The 18,315-nt window shown below is 43.1% G+C and overlaps 1 protein-coding gene across 2 annotated transcripts in view; it reads right to left on the bottom strand.

Annotated features, from left to right (window-relative positions):
- The window catches only part of LOC112661500 (epidermal growth factor receptor), a 196,999-nt gene that overhangs the window by 141,200 nt on the left and 37,484 nt on the right, over window positions 1-18,315 (bottom strand). The window lies entirely within an intron of this gene.

Genomic DNA, 18,315 nt, shown 5'->3' with positions numbered 1-18,315 from the left:
AAAGAATTACACACATTAGCTTATGCTGCAGCATATTTCAGAGAAGAGGACGGTGCAGCCAACCTCAGGGGCAGCCAGAGAACATGACCTTCAGGTGCAGTGAGGCTTGCCCTGGGAGGTGCGCTCTCCTTTACAAACCCACAACACTGAGTGCTGGGAGGCACTCAGCTTGAACTTGGCTCCTGACCCCACAGGGAGGAGAAGGTTATCTTATTTTTCTAATACCAATCCAAGAATCAAAGTTTTTTTTTTAAGCTTTTATTTATTTATTCATGAGAGACACAGAGAGAGAGGCAGAGACACAGACAGAGGGAGAAGCAGGCTCCATGCAGGGAACCTGGTGCAGAACTCGATCCCAGGACCCCGGGATCATGACCTGATTCGAAGGCAGATGCTCAACCACCCAGACACCCAGGCGTCCCCAAGAATCAAAGGTTTTGAATTGCTCTTTTCTGTAACTCAGCAAACCAAACTTGACGGTGAAAAGAGATGCCTCTGTGAAGTACAAGATAATTTATTACGGTGAGTTCTGAACTCAACTGCATCTAGATATCTTGGTTTTATATTTTATTTACTTAGAACTGCAATTGGTCTGGTGCGGGCTGATGGCATTCCTTGGCTGGTGTGCATTTGAGATTATGACCTGAGCACCCAGTCCTACCTCCACCAACTCGCCAGGGCACATTTCACACAAAACATTTCCTTGTATTTAAAAAAAAAAAAAAAAGGCACAGTGAAGTCTGAAAATACTCTTAATCATGGCAATGACTCATTTTCTATCAAATGCTACAATACTGTGACCTTGGTATTAATTCTTCAGGTATCAATTCTGTGATTTTTTTTTTTTAAACACGGGCTAAAATTCTCCAAAATCAGTTCTAGATTATAGTGGTTTGCAAATGTGACTTTCTATTTCAGAAGAGGAGACCACCACCTGCTAAAAGGTAAAAGTGCCTTTCGAGGTGAAACATTACTTTGCAAAAAACGGAAGATCGAAAGGAACACATAGGATGACTGCTCCAAATGCTGCTGGAGACATTTTTAGCACCGTATACAGGTGTCACACTGCACTTTTAAGCATGCACTTTTAGAAACAAGCTGAAACTATTTGGAATAGTTATTTTTTCATAATCCGGAGTAGGGACACACTTGAGGACCCCCCTCTCCAGAGTTTGAAAGGGAGGCAGCAGTGAGAGGTACGTAGTAGCAGAGGTAGTTTCGTATTGGTGGAGGGTAGAAAGGTTATTTCATTTACTCCGTTGTTCCCCAGTGCCTTTCAGCTCCCCAAGTACATAAAAAATTCATTAGTGAAGAGAAGACAGGAAATATGGTCCTTGCCCCCTGCTTCTTCCAACACCGTGCAGTGATGCTTCTTCGCCTTACCTCTGGCCTTATTCACAGACCTCTCCCCAGCCAGGGTTAACATGTTTACAACATGACTCACGGTGCCCTGATCCCAAGCTACTTCTTGTTCCTTTTGTAACAGGAACCTTTTAATGAATACTCTCAAAAATGGTGAACTGGTTGTCCGTTTTTAATGACTTCCCAGCTCTTGCTTTGTACTTTTCATCTTAAAATAGAACCGATCTTCTTAAGGCTACAAACGTGTTAATAGTCACCCAGATACTTCCAGTGAGTCAATCACTCTTCGGGAATAGTAATTTAGAGGCTTTTGAAAGTGCATTAACTCTTTAGACTCACCCAGCAGAGCTCTCTTGCAACAGGGAATTTCCACCCACCCCATGAGTCACCAGAAAGGTTACTCCTCGTCCACTCCTCTCCTCTCTAGGGAGTTACTTAGTTGGAACATCTAAGTGTTTATACATGAAAGCCCCAGAATGCAGCAAGAATCTCCAGAAAGACTAAGGAATTCCAGAATTACATCTTTGAGAAAGTAGAGGGGGAAATCCTCCCTCGTCTGCTCTTCCCATTTGTTTAGGGTCAAGCCAACATCATCGAAAGAGTCGCCTTCTAGATAACTCAGGTTGGCTTTTGTAAGCTTTGAGAATGCTTACTTAATGCTTCTGGATAAGTATCTCCAAAACATTTGCTATATGCCTTCCAACATTACCATGTTTGCTTTGTGCTAAGGAGTGTAGCTGAACTTTTCCATGGAAGTACAGATGGGTTACGTTGACCGGGCAGTGCAGACACACAGGTCTTTGGGGACCACTATGTGTGGGATGTCTGCCATTACACAAATGCCTTAGCCTACCAGGATGTGTCTACCTTTCATCGTGTCCTTTATCCCCTGCCTTTTCCTCTGTTTCAGAATTTGACATAAGAAGTTCGAAAACGGAATGAGAAAACCTATCCTTGTGTTGCTGAATGGCCCTACCTTGCTATATGCAATTGTTTCACTACATCTTCCTTATTAAAAAGCTCTGTTAAGCTTTTTAAAATCTGCTGTGGACTTACAAGTGTTTCTGGTTTCTAATTAGACTTGAATTACACCTAAAATAAAAGTAAATGGCACTGAATAAGAATTTGAAGGATCCGATAGAAAAAAAAAAAAAGGATATAAACACCAGTGGAATCACTTCTAAGATTTGCTGTACTTGTAAAAAAAAGCAAACTTCAAAAAAGCAGAAGGGCCCTTTCTGGACATCTGAATCCTAATATGTCCTCCTTAACAAAGCAATACAGGCTGCTCAGTAAAAAAATTAAAAAAAAATATATTATATACATATATTATACATATTATATATACATATATATTACATATATATACATGTATATGTGTGTGTATACATGTATGTGTGTGTGTGTATACACACACACACCATATCCCATAATGGGGATGCCTAGGTGGCTTGGTGGTTGAGTGTCTGCATCTGGCTCAGGTTGTGAGCCTGGGATCCTGGGATCGAGTCCCGCATCGGGCTCCCTGCATGGAGCCTGCCTCTCCCTCTGCCTGTGTCTCTGCCTCTCTCTCTGTGTCTCTCATGAATAAATAAATAAAATCTTAAAAAAAAAATCTGATTCTGGACTCATTAAACTGCAATGAGCACTCTATTAAATTATTTTCCTTGTGTGATGGCAAAGCTTGCATAATTGGCTTTCTGATGGGAGGAACATGACATTATTATTATAAATTAAAACTACTTCTATTTGACAGTTAAACATGGCCTGTGAATAATACAGATAGCCTGTTATTAAACATTCAGTCTATATCTATATGTTTATATATAATGTTGCATGCATTTTTAAATTAAAATCTAAATATCAAGGGCATAGTTTAAAGAACTACATCCTGTTGTACATCAAAAATGGATGTTCACCTGGGCTTAGAAGTTTCTTTGGTCCATGAAAGACACATTTTGTCATTGTTGTTGTTGTTGTTGTTGTTATTATTGAACTATAGTTGACAATGTTACATTAGTTTCAACTGTACAACATAGTGACTTGACAAGTTCATGGTTCATGCTACGCTCACCACAAGTGAGCACCATCTGTCACCATAAAATGCCATGATGATGTCACTGACTATATTCCCTATGCTGTGCCTTTCATCTCTGTGACTTATTCACTCCACCACTGGAAGCCCATACCTCCCACTCCCCTTCCTCCATTTGCCCATCCCCACCCCCCACCCCTTTGGCAACTACCTTTGGCAACTTTCAGTTTATTCTCTGTATTTACGGGTCTACAGCATATTTTAAAAAATAATAAATCTCCTATTAAGTTCAGGCAAATAAACCTGAAATATGTAATACAACCTTTCCTGCCTCTTGTTCGTCACACATCATGAGGCACTGCTGAAATAAGAATATTGAAAGGAATTACCCATTAGCAATGAAAAACAGTGGCAATCAGTTATTCATATTAAGATTTTTAAATCCCTGAGGCCTGCTTGTGGAGGTTGAAAGCCAAGGAAAACAAGAAAAATGTGTAGCACAAGCAAATAATCCCAAGAGCTGCTGTACCGACTTAGCTTTATTGTTAGTTTAAGGAAGAGAACAGTTGGCATTTACAATCCAGGACAAGACCTGCCTCCAGTTGAGGTGCACTGCTCTGCCTCAGTGTTCCTTCTCTGTCATGAACAGCATATCCTCCCCTACATCACTCCATCTCCTTGCTTTGCTCCTCTCACTACACAGATCCAAGACTGAAATCAGTACCTGCTTTGGTGCTCATGACGTTCTTTTTGCAAGCCTGGCTGATGCTCCGTGTCCTTCAGTTGATTTCAAGATGGTCCCAGCTCAGAAGACTGAGCATAACAACCTCTGTGTGTGCCAATGGTAAGATACTTTGAGGCGATCTCATGGGAAGAGAGCTTTTGCCATAAGCATAGGTTTGGCATTCATTCTTTACAAATCTACTTTTTGTTCATTATATTTCCTCCCCCACACCTGGTCTTTTAATCTCAAATACGTACACTCCACCCCTCCACAATTCTATCGCTGTCCAGAGATTTTCATAATCACATCAGCACATGTGGTTCCATCTAAATTATGGACCAAAGTAAAATAAAAGCTTGGACCTAATGACTTCACCAGGGAAGAGGTTTCACACAAGATCAAGGAGGAAACACGGGGGAGAGAAAAATCTGCCAAAAGGCAGAACAGGATGGGAATGAGAGGAGGTGAATGCAGCCAGCATTAATGAGGGCAGGCATTCTTGCTTCCGGGCGCAGATTTCTTAATTTCTCTTATTGTTTGAAACTTGACCCCACCTGTTCTTTCCATTTGACCCTAGATGATGAGAATGGAGAAACAATGTGGTGGAGAGGGGTACACAGACTTTGGCAGCAGATAACCCTGGACTCACGTGCTAGCTCTGTGAGCTTGGGGCAATCCGTTCACCTTTCTGATCCCCCATAAAAAGGAACTACGGCGTCTCTTGCGCAGGCAACTTTTATGTGCTAAAATAAGGCAATAATGGGTGCAAAGCACAGTGGCTGCCATGAGACAAGCATCCACTGCGTGGGATGACGCACCTCATATGAACAGCAAGGGTTCCATAAACTTTGTATGAAGAGCACTTTTTCAAACAGAGAGCACAGCATTGTTTGACGTAGGTCTGCAAAGATACCGAAGTTTCTGACACTTGCAGAGAAATGAGAGAAAGAAGGGAACTGGGCATCGGAAACACCCCCCCACCCACCCAACCACCACCACCTCGGTGTAAAAGTGTAACGTGAACGCCGTGAAAAGCAGCAGACTGAAAATGGAGTTGCTCGTGCTAAGCCCCAGCAGATGTGCAATACCTGACCTCACTGCAGTTTCAGCCAATCAGTCTGGAATTTCCTGATCAGCACTGGTTAGGTAATCTGCCTGTTAAGATCCCCTGCCCTTCCCACTAAAGGAGGGTGACCTTGCCTCAAACAGTCCTTTGCTCCGCGGACCCCATTTCAAACCACTCCTCAGGGCTCCTATCTATCTGTTAGATGGGATGCAGCCCCGACTCATGAATCATTAAATAATGCCAATGAGATCTTTACATTTACTCCATTGACTCAGTTCAATGTTCGTCCCGTAACAATGCACAGTAATACATGGCTGTTTGCCTGCATGCCAAATATAATCCCAATGGCACGAAAATAATGGAGAGAAGCACCACAGATTTATATTTAGAAACCCACGTCCACTTTTCCATGCAAATGAGCAGGGATGAAAGAAAGAGAAAACACAAGTTCGTTCAAGCAGTAAGATATAGATGATCGACAGTTAATTATTTGTGAATTATTTCCAGGGCTATGATCCGTTGGTTTCTTTCTTTTCTTAAATCCAATTTATTGAAACTAAAAACAAAAGCAGAAACAGTTCATCCATTTCTCCCACTTGCCGCCCCCTCACCCAAGCCTCTGGCAACTATTAATCTGTTATTTTGTATCTTGAGCATTTTCATTTATGTAACATATTCTATACATGTATAAGTTATATATTTTATATATATTACGTGTATATGGAATCTAACATATATTATTGAATCTAACCTAATCAATGTATATTATCTAATATACCATGTATGTGCCTATAACTTTGTATCCTGCAACTTTAAATCTATATCTATGCATATTATCTAATATATATATAAATTTGATTCCACATATAAGAGAGATCCTATAGTATTTCCCTTTCTCCGACTTATTTCACTTATCATAATGCCCTTGAGATCTATCCATGGTGTTGCAAAGGGCATGTTTTTTATGGCCGAATAATATTCCATTGCGTGTGTATGTGTGTGTATCTGTGTATCTACATTGTGTGTATATCTATATACCCAAACTTCTTTATCCATTCTTTTTTTCTCTCTCTTTTTTTTTTCTTTATCCATTCATCCATGGTTGGACACTGGGCTGTTCCTAGATCTTGGCTACTGTAAATAACGCGGCAATGACTATGGCAGCACGTAATTTTTTTTAAGTTAATGTACTCATCTTCTTCATATAATTCCCAGAAGTGGAACTGCTGGAGCATGTGGTAGTTTTTTGTTTTTTGTTTTTTAATTTTTTGAGGAACCTCCATACAGTTTTCCATAGTGGCTTCACCAATTTACATTCTCGCCAATAATGTCCAAAGGTTCCCTTTTCTCCACTTTTTGCCAACATTTTTATTTGTCTTTTTGATGACAGCCATTTGTAATGGGTGTGAGGAGACATCTCATTCTGGTTTCGATCTGCATTCCCCTAACGGTTAGTACTGCAAAGCATTTCCGCACGTACCTCTTGGCCACCTGGATGTCTTCTTTGGAAGTCTATTCAGATCTTCTGCCCATATTTTAATTGGATTGCTTTGGGGTTTGTTTGTTTTGCTACTGAGCTGTACAAGTCCTGTGTGGATCTTGGCTATTAGCCCTTTATTAGAGATATGATTTGCAAATATTTTCTCCCATTCAGTAATTGCCTTTCTACCTCACGGGTGGTTTCTTTTGCTGTATAGAAAGAAGCTTTTAAGTTTGATGTAGTCTCACTTGTTTGTTTTTGCTCTTGTTGTTTTTGCTTTTGGTGTCAGATTCAAAAAATCATCACCGAGACCAATGTCTAGGAGCTAACCGCCCACGTTTTCTTCTAGTTTTATGGTTTCAGATCTTACATTCAGTCTTTACTCCCTTTTGAGTTAATTCTTGTGTATGTTCTAAGATAAAGTTCCAGCTTCATTCTTTGGCATGTGGCTGTTCACATTTCCATTTATTGAAGTTTGTCCTTCCCTCACTACATATTCTTGGCTTCTTTGATATAAATTAATTGACCACATATGTGTGAGTTTATTTCTGGGCTCTCTATTCTGCTCCACTGACTCATGTGTGTGTTTTTTTTTAACACCATTACCATATTATTTTAATTACTATAGCTTTGTCATATAGTTTAAAACCAGGGAACGTGATACCTCCAGCTTTGTTATCAAAATTGCTTTCACTACTTGGGAGTTTTTTATGATTCCATACAAATTTTAGGATTCTGTGTTATATTTCTGTGAAAACTGCCATCAGAATTTTGATAGGAAACGCATTTAATCTGTAGACTGCTTTGGATAGCATAGATATTTAAACAATATTAATTTTTTCAACCCATGAGCACAAAATACCTTTCCTTTTATTTGTATCTCTTCTTCAATTTTTTTTTTCATTACTGTCTTATAATTTTCAATACACAAGTCTCTCACCTCCCTGGGTAAATTTATTCCTAGGTATCTTATTATTCTTTTTGATGCAACTGTAAATTGAATTTTCTTAAATTCGCTGATAGTTCATTATTAGGTATAGAAACACAACAGATTTTTGTGTATTGATTTTTTTCCTGCAACTTTACTGAATTTTTTATTAGTTCCAACAGTTTTTTTTTTTTTTTTTGATGGAGTCTTAACATTTTCTATCATGTCATCCGTAAATAGTGACAGCTTTATATCCTCCTTTTTAATCTGGATGCCTTTTATTTCTTGTTCTTGCCTAACTGCTCCAGCTAGGACTCCCAATACTATGTTGAATAAAAGTGAGTTGGCATCATCACCTTGTTCTTGTCCTTAGAGGAAAAGTTCTCAGCTGTTCATTATTAAGTATGAAGGCTGTGGGCTTGTCATATATGGCCTTTATTATGATGAGGTACTTTCCCTTTATAAGTGCTTTGTTGGGAGTTATATCATGAATGGGTGTCAGAATTTTGTGAAATTTGTCTGCATCTATTGACATGATCGAATGATTTTTATTTTTCATTTTGTTAATGTGGTGTGTCACACTGGCTGATTTATAGATGTTGAACCATCCCTGTATCCCTGGAACAAATCCCACTAGATTTGTTTGACCCTTTCAATGTATTGTTGAATTTGGTTTGCCAACATTTTGTTGAGGATTTTTGCATGTATGTTCATCAGAAACATTAGCCTTTAAATTTCTTTTCTTTTGGCATCCTTGTCTGGTTTTGGTATCAAGGTAAGGCTGGCCTCATAAGTTTGGAGGAATTCCTTCTTCTGTTTTTTAAAAAGAGTTTGAGAAGGATTGGTATTCTTTCTTTCAATATCTGGTAGATTTGCCAGTGAAATGGTCTGTTGCTTGCTGGGAGGTTTTTGATCATCGTGTAAATCTCCTTACTAATAATCAGTCTGTTCAGATTTTCTCTTTCATCATAATTTACTCTTGGTAGGAATTGAGGCTGTATGTTTCCAGGAACTTATCCATCTCTTCTAGATTGTTTAATCTGTTGGTGTATAATTGTTCATAGTGGTTCTCATGATCCTTTACCCTTTGTCAGCTGTAACATCTCCTCTTTCATTTTGGATTTTGAGTCCTCTTTTCCACGCACCGCCCCCCCAACTGCCCCCAGGAGTCCAGCTTAAGGTTTGTCAATTTAGTCTATCTTTTCAAAGAGCCACCTCTTGGCTTCATTGACCTCTTCCATCACCTTTCTGGTCTCTATTTATTTCTGCCCCTTGTTATTTCCTTCCTTCCATCTAACTTTGGGCTTTGTTTATTCTTCTCCTAGATCCCTGAGGTCCAAGGTTCAATTGTTTGAGACTCTTGTCAATTCTTGAGGTAGGCCTGTAATTGCTATAAGCTTCCCTCTCTGGACTGCTTTTGTTGCACATGGTAAAATTTGGCATGTCACATTTCCATTCTCGTTTATCTCAAGGTATTTTTTTTTACTTCTCTTTTGATGTCTTCCTTGACCCATTAGTTGTTCAGCAGCATGCCATTTAATAGCCACCTATTTATAATTTTTCCAAGTTTCTTTATGTAATTGGTTTCCGGTTTTATACCATTGTGATCAGAAAAAAAAGTTGGATATGATTTCAATCCTCTTAAATGTATTGAGACTTGCTTTATGGTCTAACATGTGATCTATCTTCAAACATGTCCCACCAGCGCTTGAGAAGAGTGTGTTTTTGTTGATTTCAGATGGGATGTTCTCTAAATATCTGTTAAGTCCATCTGGTCTAATGCTGTGCCACTCAAGGCCAATGTTTCCTTATTGATTTTCTGTCTGGACGACCTATCCACTGATGTGATAGGGCTATGATCTTAACTACAGGGTTAAGAAAGGGATACACATGGGGTGTGGAATCCTTCGTTTCTCTATTGTTCAATCTTTTCATGTCCAACGTATTATTCCAATTTTGATGCATACACATCCAAAGCCAAAACTCCTGCTTATACCCAGTGAAACATGAATGCAAGAGGTAATTAATGTACCTCAATCCTCTGTGGTGTCTTTGAGGGCTAATCAGAACTCACATATGAAGTTTCCTTCTCTACCAAGTCTTAGGAGCTGCTGGTGCTGGGACTCAGATGTAATTCTAGAACAGTCTTTCCTCATCTTCTCCCTCATTCCACCTCTAGCTTCCAGCCTTGCAGCTCTCTCATTCCTAAAGGCTGGATTTACTAATTTTCACTTATCCCCCTAGCACTGAATCCCTCTCCTGCTTCACTGGGGTCTTTTAATTCCTCCTCCAGGGTCTAGACTCCTCTAAAATAGAGATTAAAGTTCCATCACCCTGGGCAATTAGATCCCTGTTCCCCCATTCCAGCCTACAATGAAAAGTGACCACGAAACACTTGACCTTTTGAGGAACAGTTCGTCTAAGCCACTCATCTCCAAAAACCATACTCATTAGTGATTTCGGTGTCTGCAATACTTAAATACTCATTTCTTGAATGCCATATAAATTATGCCAATCAAGTTATAATAAATTGCCTAGTAGGTGAGGGAGATTAGATCATAGCTGGTCTACACTTTTCAGTCTCTTGGCTAAGTTCCATTTGTCTTGGTTCCAGAAATTTGCATATGGAAAATGAAGTTTCACACAGAGATATGTTTATATTTATATGGTGATTTATATCTCTGACATCCTCTGAGACCCTCATTCATGGCAGGGAAAAGCTTGCCTCACAAACACCAAGTCTGGCCTATGAAGCACTCATTTAATCAGAGAAGAGAAATTTATGCAGTGCAAGAGCTGCAATAAAAGGGAGAGCTATGTTATAAAAGCATATTCATTGTTGTCTCCTTTCCCTCTGTGGTTTAAAATTTGCATCGCCATGGGAGAATTGAACTGATAAAGACACAACCCGGGGTTATGGATATTGGGGCTAATTGGAAACAGCTGAGAGCAGTGGGAGGAAACGCTATCCACATTTGGACAATTGCTTTCCTTACCGTGGGTGGGCCCGCTTATGAAGGCCCCATGGCCTTCCCAGGCCTGGGACCTGAAAGCTGAATTGCAACACATCTTACATAAAAGGCAGACTCCCCATCCACACCAGAGACCTAACGTCCATTCCTGAGCGGCCCGCTAATAAATATAATGAACAAAAATCCACTGGATTCATTTTAAATGATTCACGGTGGAACAGATTGCTTTTCAGCACAAATGCTGCTGATGGAAGTACAGTCGTGAGGAGCCTGCAGGGGTGCCTGGCCCGTGGTTTACACCACCTTGCTTAAACGGTACAAGGAATCATTCCCAACAAACAGGTGACCTCCTCTGAGCTCGCTTTAAAAGACTGCTATATGGTGGAAGGTAAAATATAGATTTGACCATGTCCATGTAACAGTTGAAAATAAAAATAAGACACTGAGCTCCCACACCATGCTAACCAAAACATGCAGGTAAGATTTAAGGATCATACAGTTACGTAGTTGATAGTGGGTGGGATTGGGATTCGGCCCAGGTCTCTTGGGCTCCGAAGCCGGGCTCTTTCTCCAGGCCATGCAGCACCTGGGGTCCCCAAACCCTACTCACCCACTTTTCAGAGGGAAGAACTGCATTATTATTACGGGATCAACCCCAAATAATCATCTAAACCATGGTTGTCTATTACACAGCCAGTCTCCTGCCCATAATCATTGATGGCTCCCAAAGCACAAGGTGAAAAGTTATGAAATATTTTCCTGAAATGGAGGTTAAATATCAAGAAACCCACTGCGGCCATATTTATGCAGACAGACTTCTTAGATCTTAGGTTCTGGAAATAGTCAGCTATCCCATATACAAAGATAAATGTTGGGGATGCCTGGGTGGCTCAGCGGTTGAGCGCCTGCCTTCGGCCCAGGGCATGATCCTGGAGTCCCGGGATCGAGTCCCACGTCCGGCTCCCTGCATGGAGCCTGCTTCTCTCTCTGCCTATGTCTCTACCCCTCTCTCTCTCTCTCTCTCTGTGGCTCTCATGAATAAATAAATAAGATCTTTAAAAATATATTTTAAAAAACCCACAAAGATAAATGTTTCCATTCAATTCTGAAAGCTTTTCTGTGCTCAGTACATTTCCCTTACAAAATGTGGAACTTCGAAAATCAGGATCACGTTGTGAAATTCAAAAATTTACATGAGATCACCTTAACCTCACTTCTTGAACTACATGGAAATAACCCAAAACAGAAAAATATTTCTCCCAAAACGGCGAAATAACTGCATGTAAAACTACTGATTTCTGTTTCTTGAAAACAGAAATATCATACAACCACACACACTGGCCCAATAAAAGGATGATAGACTAAACTACAACATGTTAATGAAATAAAATCATAGGACTATAAATGAGAATTCCATGAGCAAAAGTTCATAAACCTGTGCACTTGAAAAGTAAAAAAAACTTAAAGCGACAGAAATAAATCAGAATTAAGTTGTTCTTTTGGGAGTACCTGGCCGGCTCAGTCGGCACAGAGTGTGACTCTTGCTCCCAGGGTTGTAAATCTGAGTGTCACGTTGTGGGTAGAGATTACTTAAAAATAAAATCTTAGGGGATCCCTGGGTGGCCCAGCGGTTTAGCACCTGCCTTCAGCTCAGGGCATGACCCCGGGGTCCCGGGATCGAGTCCTGCACTGAGCTCCCTGCATGGAGCCTGCTTCTCTCTCTGCCTGTGTCTCTGCCTCTGTCTCTGTGTGTGTGTCTCTCATGAATAAATAAATAAAATCTTTAAAAAAAATAAAAATAATAAAATAAAATCTTTTCAAAAATTAAAAAAAAAAAGAATTAAGCTGTTCTTTGGGGGTGGGGGGTAGAGGGATTCTCTGCAAGTGTTTCTCTTTCACCTGTGTGGTTTCCTCAGGTAGCTGACACAGAGTAATTAGCTGTGATCCCACGAGGCTGCCAGCAGGTAACACGACACATGCTCCCAAGGCCCTCGCTGTCCCCCGAGGCCCAGCAGGGCCTGGGCCTGAGAGCTGGCTTTCTGTTTTTCCGCTCAACTTTCACCCAGGACCAGCTAGCTATCTGGGTCAAGAGCACCTCCGGTGTCCCCTCAGCACATCCCTGTGAGAACTCTGTTTTCTCACAATGATGATGTCAAGGATAAGAAGTCTTACAAAACTCTTGATTGTTCATGCATTTGCGCAAATACCTAATAAAGGTTCACGGAACACCTCCGTTAGGTGAAGGAGTTTCACAATGTCCAGAGACAGTAAGCATACAGTAGCAGCACGTTTAGGAGGAAACTCATGTAGCGGAAGGTTAAGTGGTTACCAGCAGGCTTGGGGAAGAAAGAGAGGGACAGATGGAGCACAGGCGGTTTTAGGGCAGCAAAACTATCCTGCATGATCCCGCCACGGTGCACATACGCCACTACGCACCTGCCAAAAGCCACGGCACACACAGCGCCAAGGGCGAACCCTAATGTACACCTGGACTTGAGCTAATAATCCTATATCAATATGGGTTCATCAGTAGTAACAAAGGCGCCTCAGTAAGGTGGGATGTCAGCATCCGGGGAAGCTGGGGGTCTGTGGAGGAAGGGCAGGGGCACCGGATCGCTCTGTGCCCCACTCCCCGAGAAACCCCACACTGCTCCCCAGCTAAGCGGACGGGGGAGCGCAGCACCACGCAACGTCACCATAGAGGAGGCCACTGACAGCACCGGGTGTGGCTCCCCGTCTGGGAGATTCGTCCCCCAGATTTTCACAGGGGACAGTTACTCCTTTGCTCATATTTCCTGCTCGTGCTCATGGGACTCCTACATCCATACACAAGCCGAAAACCTCCCAACACATCACCAAGCCCGACGGAAGGAGAAGGGTTGAATTCCGATTCCTCCAGATGTATTCCAGCCTTCCCATCACCAAAACTTCATTCTGTCTCTCTCTCTCTCTCATTTTATTTTATTTTTTTGCTAGAGCCCTCCAGATACATATTTTTTTAATTAATTTATTTATTCATGAGAGACACACAGAGAGAGGCAGAGACCCAGGCAGAGGGAGAAGCAGGCTCCATGCACTGGGAGCCCGACACGGGACTCGATCCCAGGACCCCGGGGTCACGCCCTGGGCCCAAGGCAGGTGCTCAACCACTGAGCCACCCGGGTGTCCCAGACACATATTTTTTAGCCTACTAACTCCACACTTGCCCAGTCTGATTCTTAAGTGACATATTGTTTAATATGCTACATATACGCAACTCTTGATTTGGTTAATGGCAAAATTTACTGCTTGCTTTTATGCAACTTCGATCAACTATTTTTTTTATTTTTTATTTTTTTAAAGATTTGGGCAGCCCCAGTGGCTTGGCGGTTTAGCGCCACCCTCGGCCCAGGGTGTGATCCCGGGATCCTGGGATCGAGTCCTGCGTCGGGTTCCCTGCATGGAGCCTGCTTCTCCCTCTGCCTGTGTCTCTGCCTCTCTCTCTCTGTCTCTCTGTGTGTGACTCTCATGATTAAATAAATTTTAAAAATATTTTAAAAATATTTAAAAAGATTTATTTATTTATTCATTCATGAGAGACACAAAGAAAGAGGCAGAGACACAGGCAGAGGAAGGAGAAGCAGGCTCCCTGCAGGGAGCCCGATGTGGGACTCGATCCTGGGACCCTGGATCACGCCCTGAGCCAACAGCAGATGCTCAACTGCTGAGCCACCCAGGCGTCCCTGATCAGCTATAAAATAGACTTCAGGGATCCCTGGGTGGCTCAGCGGTTTAGCGCCTGCCTTTGGCCCAGGGCCCGGTCCTGGAGTCCCGGGATCGAGTCCCACATTGGGCTCCCAGCATGGAGCCTGCTTCTCCCTCTGCCTGTGTCTCTGCCTGTCTCTATGTCTATCATAAATAAATAAAATCTTAAAAAAATAAAATAAAATAAAATAGACTTCAGTTTTCCCGTGTCACCGATCTTTGCACACTCCTTCCTCACCAGGAAACATCTCCCCCAAAACAGGTTCCATGACTGTCCTACAGCAGGAAGGAGTGCATCTCCCCGTGGCTTCCAGGAACGCACCGCATACCACATGGCCACTGACCTGGGGTGCAGACCACAAGAACTTAAGATGTTCCAAACCCCCGCCCCTTATTTTATGTAAGAAAAACCAAGCCCCTGGGATGTTACATTAAATGGCCAGACCCAAACACAGAGGGAGACCGGGGAGACTGCGCTGTGCACAGAAGTGTCAAGTTCAAAGTGGAGAAAGCGGAGTCCAGTAAAATACTTGAGTATAACCACACCCGCCATAAATATCCTCTCTCTCAAATTCCAGTTTTACCCGAACCTAAAAATCTTCAACTTTTTATAGTGTTTGCAGAAGAGTAGGTAAGTTTTATTTTAACGGCATTACCGAGAAATCCAAGCTGCCCAACGTCACATGCATAACACGGCTTCTTTGAGATCCTGAGCTTGTTAACGCAGGAGATGCTGGTACTGAGAGATGCTGAAAAGGCCAGGAGGCCCCAATTCCTAGTGAATGCTGGCATCGCCTCTCTGGAGAGATTACTAACAACTGCCCATCCCAATTCTGCTCAAACGCTTCCAGGGTGAGGCATTTACAAATTTATGAACCGCAAATTCCATTTTAGGATCGCTCTAGCTGTTTATGAAATTCTTTCTTATGTTGATCCAACTTCACACCATTTGTCTCAGTGCTGCACTCCGGGGCCAGGAGAACGAGCCTACTTCCCTCGCCACATCACTGCATCTCAAATACTTGGGGACAGCTGGTGCAGTGTCCACTGTGCTGAGCGTCCCCTCGCCACTCTCACTCCCTGCCTCCCCCAGCCACTCCCTGCGTCACAAGCCCCAGGTCACCACAGTCCCTTGAAACGTGCCCTCGGTCACACAGGACACCCCATGCGCGTCCTGACCAGTGCACGGCCCTGGCCAGATGGTCACCTCCTGAATCTGGGACACTGTACTTTTATTAACGGGACTCCAACAGCCACGTCACACTGTTGTTGGCTCATGGCGAACTCGTGGCCAACTCAAACACCCAGAGCTTTTTCACACTTACGCAACCGGTGTGTTTTCATTCCGTCAGTCATTCAACAAATACCGCCTTCAAGAAAATTATTTCCACACCAAAAGCTGACGATTTTCCATAAGAGGATTGGGCGACAAACAGATTAACGAAACACAAGAACTTTTGACCGACACGCGAACCCCAAGTTAAATTTTTCCAGGTTAACTTAAAACTTAGCCACGGTATTTATCAGTTTGTTGTCAAAGGCAAAGCAACCACAGTGAATTCCAGAGATACATGAAATGAGAACTGCAGGAGGCCAATGAGGGAAAATCCCATCACGTTTCACTTCATGTCCAAATGAATTTGTTCGGGGGCGGGGGGGGGGGCACAAAGTGTGTTTCTGGGAGGCGGAGCCTGACTAGCTGTCACCAGTCTGAAAATCAGTGGAAATAAAATCTTTAGGTCAAAAAGATCATTCATACAAGTTATATAAGTAGCACTGCTAGCTTTTTTACTGACTATGACACATCCAACAGGTTCCTTAATTTCCCAGGTATTGACTACATGTAAACCCCAGGATGACTATCATTTTACTTAAATATTGAAAATACTCATAGTTTTCCATAAAACCCTTAAGCTACCGGCATTGCTATAGAACGACACTATGTCTACACTCAATCTGCCTTCGTCTATCTGGTTTCCCACGTTCTGTGAATCATTTGCTCTACACCAAGGACATAACTCACCTTTTCTAGTCTCTTTTTAATTGATAAACTGTCGCAGAATCATTTAATTAAGAGGAACTCCAGCTCAGAGCTAGAGGAACCCAGCGGATCGGCCAACCCTGTGCTTTATTATACAAACGAGGGTATGAGGCTCCCAGACGTTGCCCTTCTTCTTTTCCTTTCCTTTCCTTTCCTCTCCTCTGTCCTTTCCTTTCCCTTCCTTCCTTCCTTCTTTCCTTCCTTCCTTCCTTCCTTCCGGATGTTGAGCTCCATGCTAAGCATGTGAATGCCTGCGGTTCAAGCAGGCAGAAATAACGACTGGGAAGAGAAAATACAGGTGAACAAAAGAGCAAATCATTCAGGGGGGCGCCGGGGTGGCTCAGTCAGTTAAGCATCCGACTCTTGATCTCGACTCAGGTCATGATCTCAGGGTTGTGGGATCGAGCCTCATTTTGGGCTCGTGTTCAACGGGGAGTCTGCTTGAGACTCTCTCCCCCTCCCCGTCTGCCTCTTTCCACCATGTGTGCATACGTGCTTTCTCTCTAAAATAAACAAAGGAATAAGATCTTTAAAAGAAAAAAGTAAATCATTCAACCTTAAAGGAGTTCAAGACAAAGTTTAATGTAGATAACATAGACCGTCATGTATGTGTGTGTGTGTGTGTGTGTGTGTTGGAGGGATTGTTTAGGGAAAGAGGATAAGGTGAGAGGGGAAGCTGGTGACCAGGTGTGGATGGGTTCAAGGACAGACCCATTTGTCATGCATTTATGAGGAAAATAATCATGGGCACTATTACGGGTACCACGTGGTGTCTACAGCTACAGCGAACAGTTCCTAAATAACGCCTGTGGGCTGAAGGAGTTAATGCGGAAAGTGTAAAGGTGGTATAAATCCTGATTCCAGTTATGCTCCATTTTTGAACTTTAGATAAAAAGAGCTACCAAAAAGAGTTACAAAGTTAGTAACACGATCAGACTGGCGTTTGAGAACAATCCGAGTTACACAACATTCCCACCTGGAGAGCTTTCAGAAGATACCCATAAGGTCCCATTTCAGACCAGGGACAGCAGAACCTCAGGGGCTGGGGCCAGCGTTCAGATTGCTCACGGCTCCCCAGGCGATCCCAACGTGCAGCCAAGGTTGCAAACCCCCGTTCTAGAGCTGGCTCTGGCAGCAATGTGGAGAAGCTCTAAGACGGAGCAAGAGGAACGAGGAGGATGCAATCGCAGCCACTGTGACGGGACCCAGACCGTTATCATAGGGACCCAAAGGACTAGATGGGTGAAGTGGGGGAAATGAGGACCTCTGGGGTGGCTCCCGTGTGTAGCTCACGGGTGTAAATGAACAGGTGTGAAATTCCCCACTATACTGCAGGAGGAGGCGCACGAGCGCACACTGGGTCTGCGGTGGTTCCGGGGCCGCCAATGTCCTCTCAGGGGCTCTATCACGACGGTAGGGACGTCAGGCCTGGGCTGCCCGGGATGGCTCTCCATCCGTGGTCAGAGGCCGCCTTTAAAGGTGAGCACGGAGAAGAGGACCACGAGGACTCAACCTCACGAGGAACGGGGACACAGACGCAGACACAGAGGATCCAACCAGAAGGCTGAGGTTCTGGCTACGGGCGGGGGCACCATCCTTTCTGAAAATTAATTCGGCACTGGGGGATCTCAGGCACCAGGGCAGGGGGCCTGGGGCAGTGAAGTGGAAGCGCCGGCCGTAAGCAGGATTGCTTAGACCTTCCAGAAAGGGGGGAAGCTCAGGAGTCCAAGGCAGAGGATGAATAAGAACGGGCCGCCACTAGGCGATGGTTTCCTCTTCCAGACTCGAGCGAAGTTTCATGCACCGCTCGGCGGTTGTTGATACAACTGGAAAGTAGTCCCCTGAGAGGCAGGGAGGGCCCCTGTCTTTTTGCAAGTTGGGGAAAACGAACACTCTTCCTTAGGAACTGAAGAAATCACCGCTGTCCCTTGGGGATTGGGTTTGTGTGCTCCAAACAAAACTA

Source organism: Canis lupus, chromosome 18 (assembly GCF_003254725.2).
Source record: "Canis lupus dingo isolate Sandy chromosome 18, ASM325472v2, whole genome shotgun sequence".
Classification (NCBI taxonomy): domain Eukaryota; kingdom Metazoa; phylum Chordata; class Mammalia; order Carnivora; family Canidae; genus Canis; species Canis lupus.
Note: the sequence above shows the minus strand (reverse complement) of the source record. Positions and strands in the feature narration are given on the sequence as shown.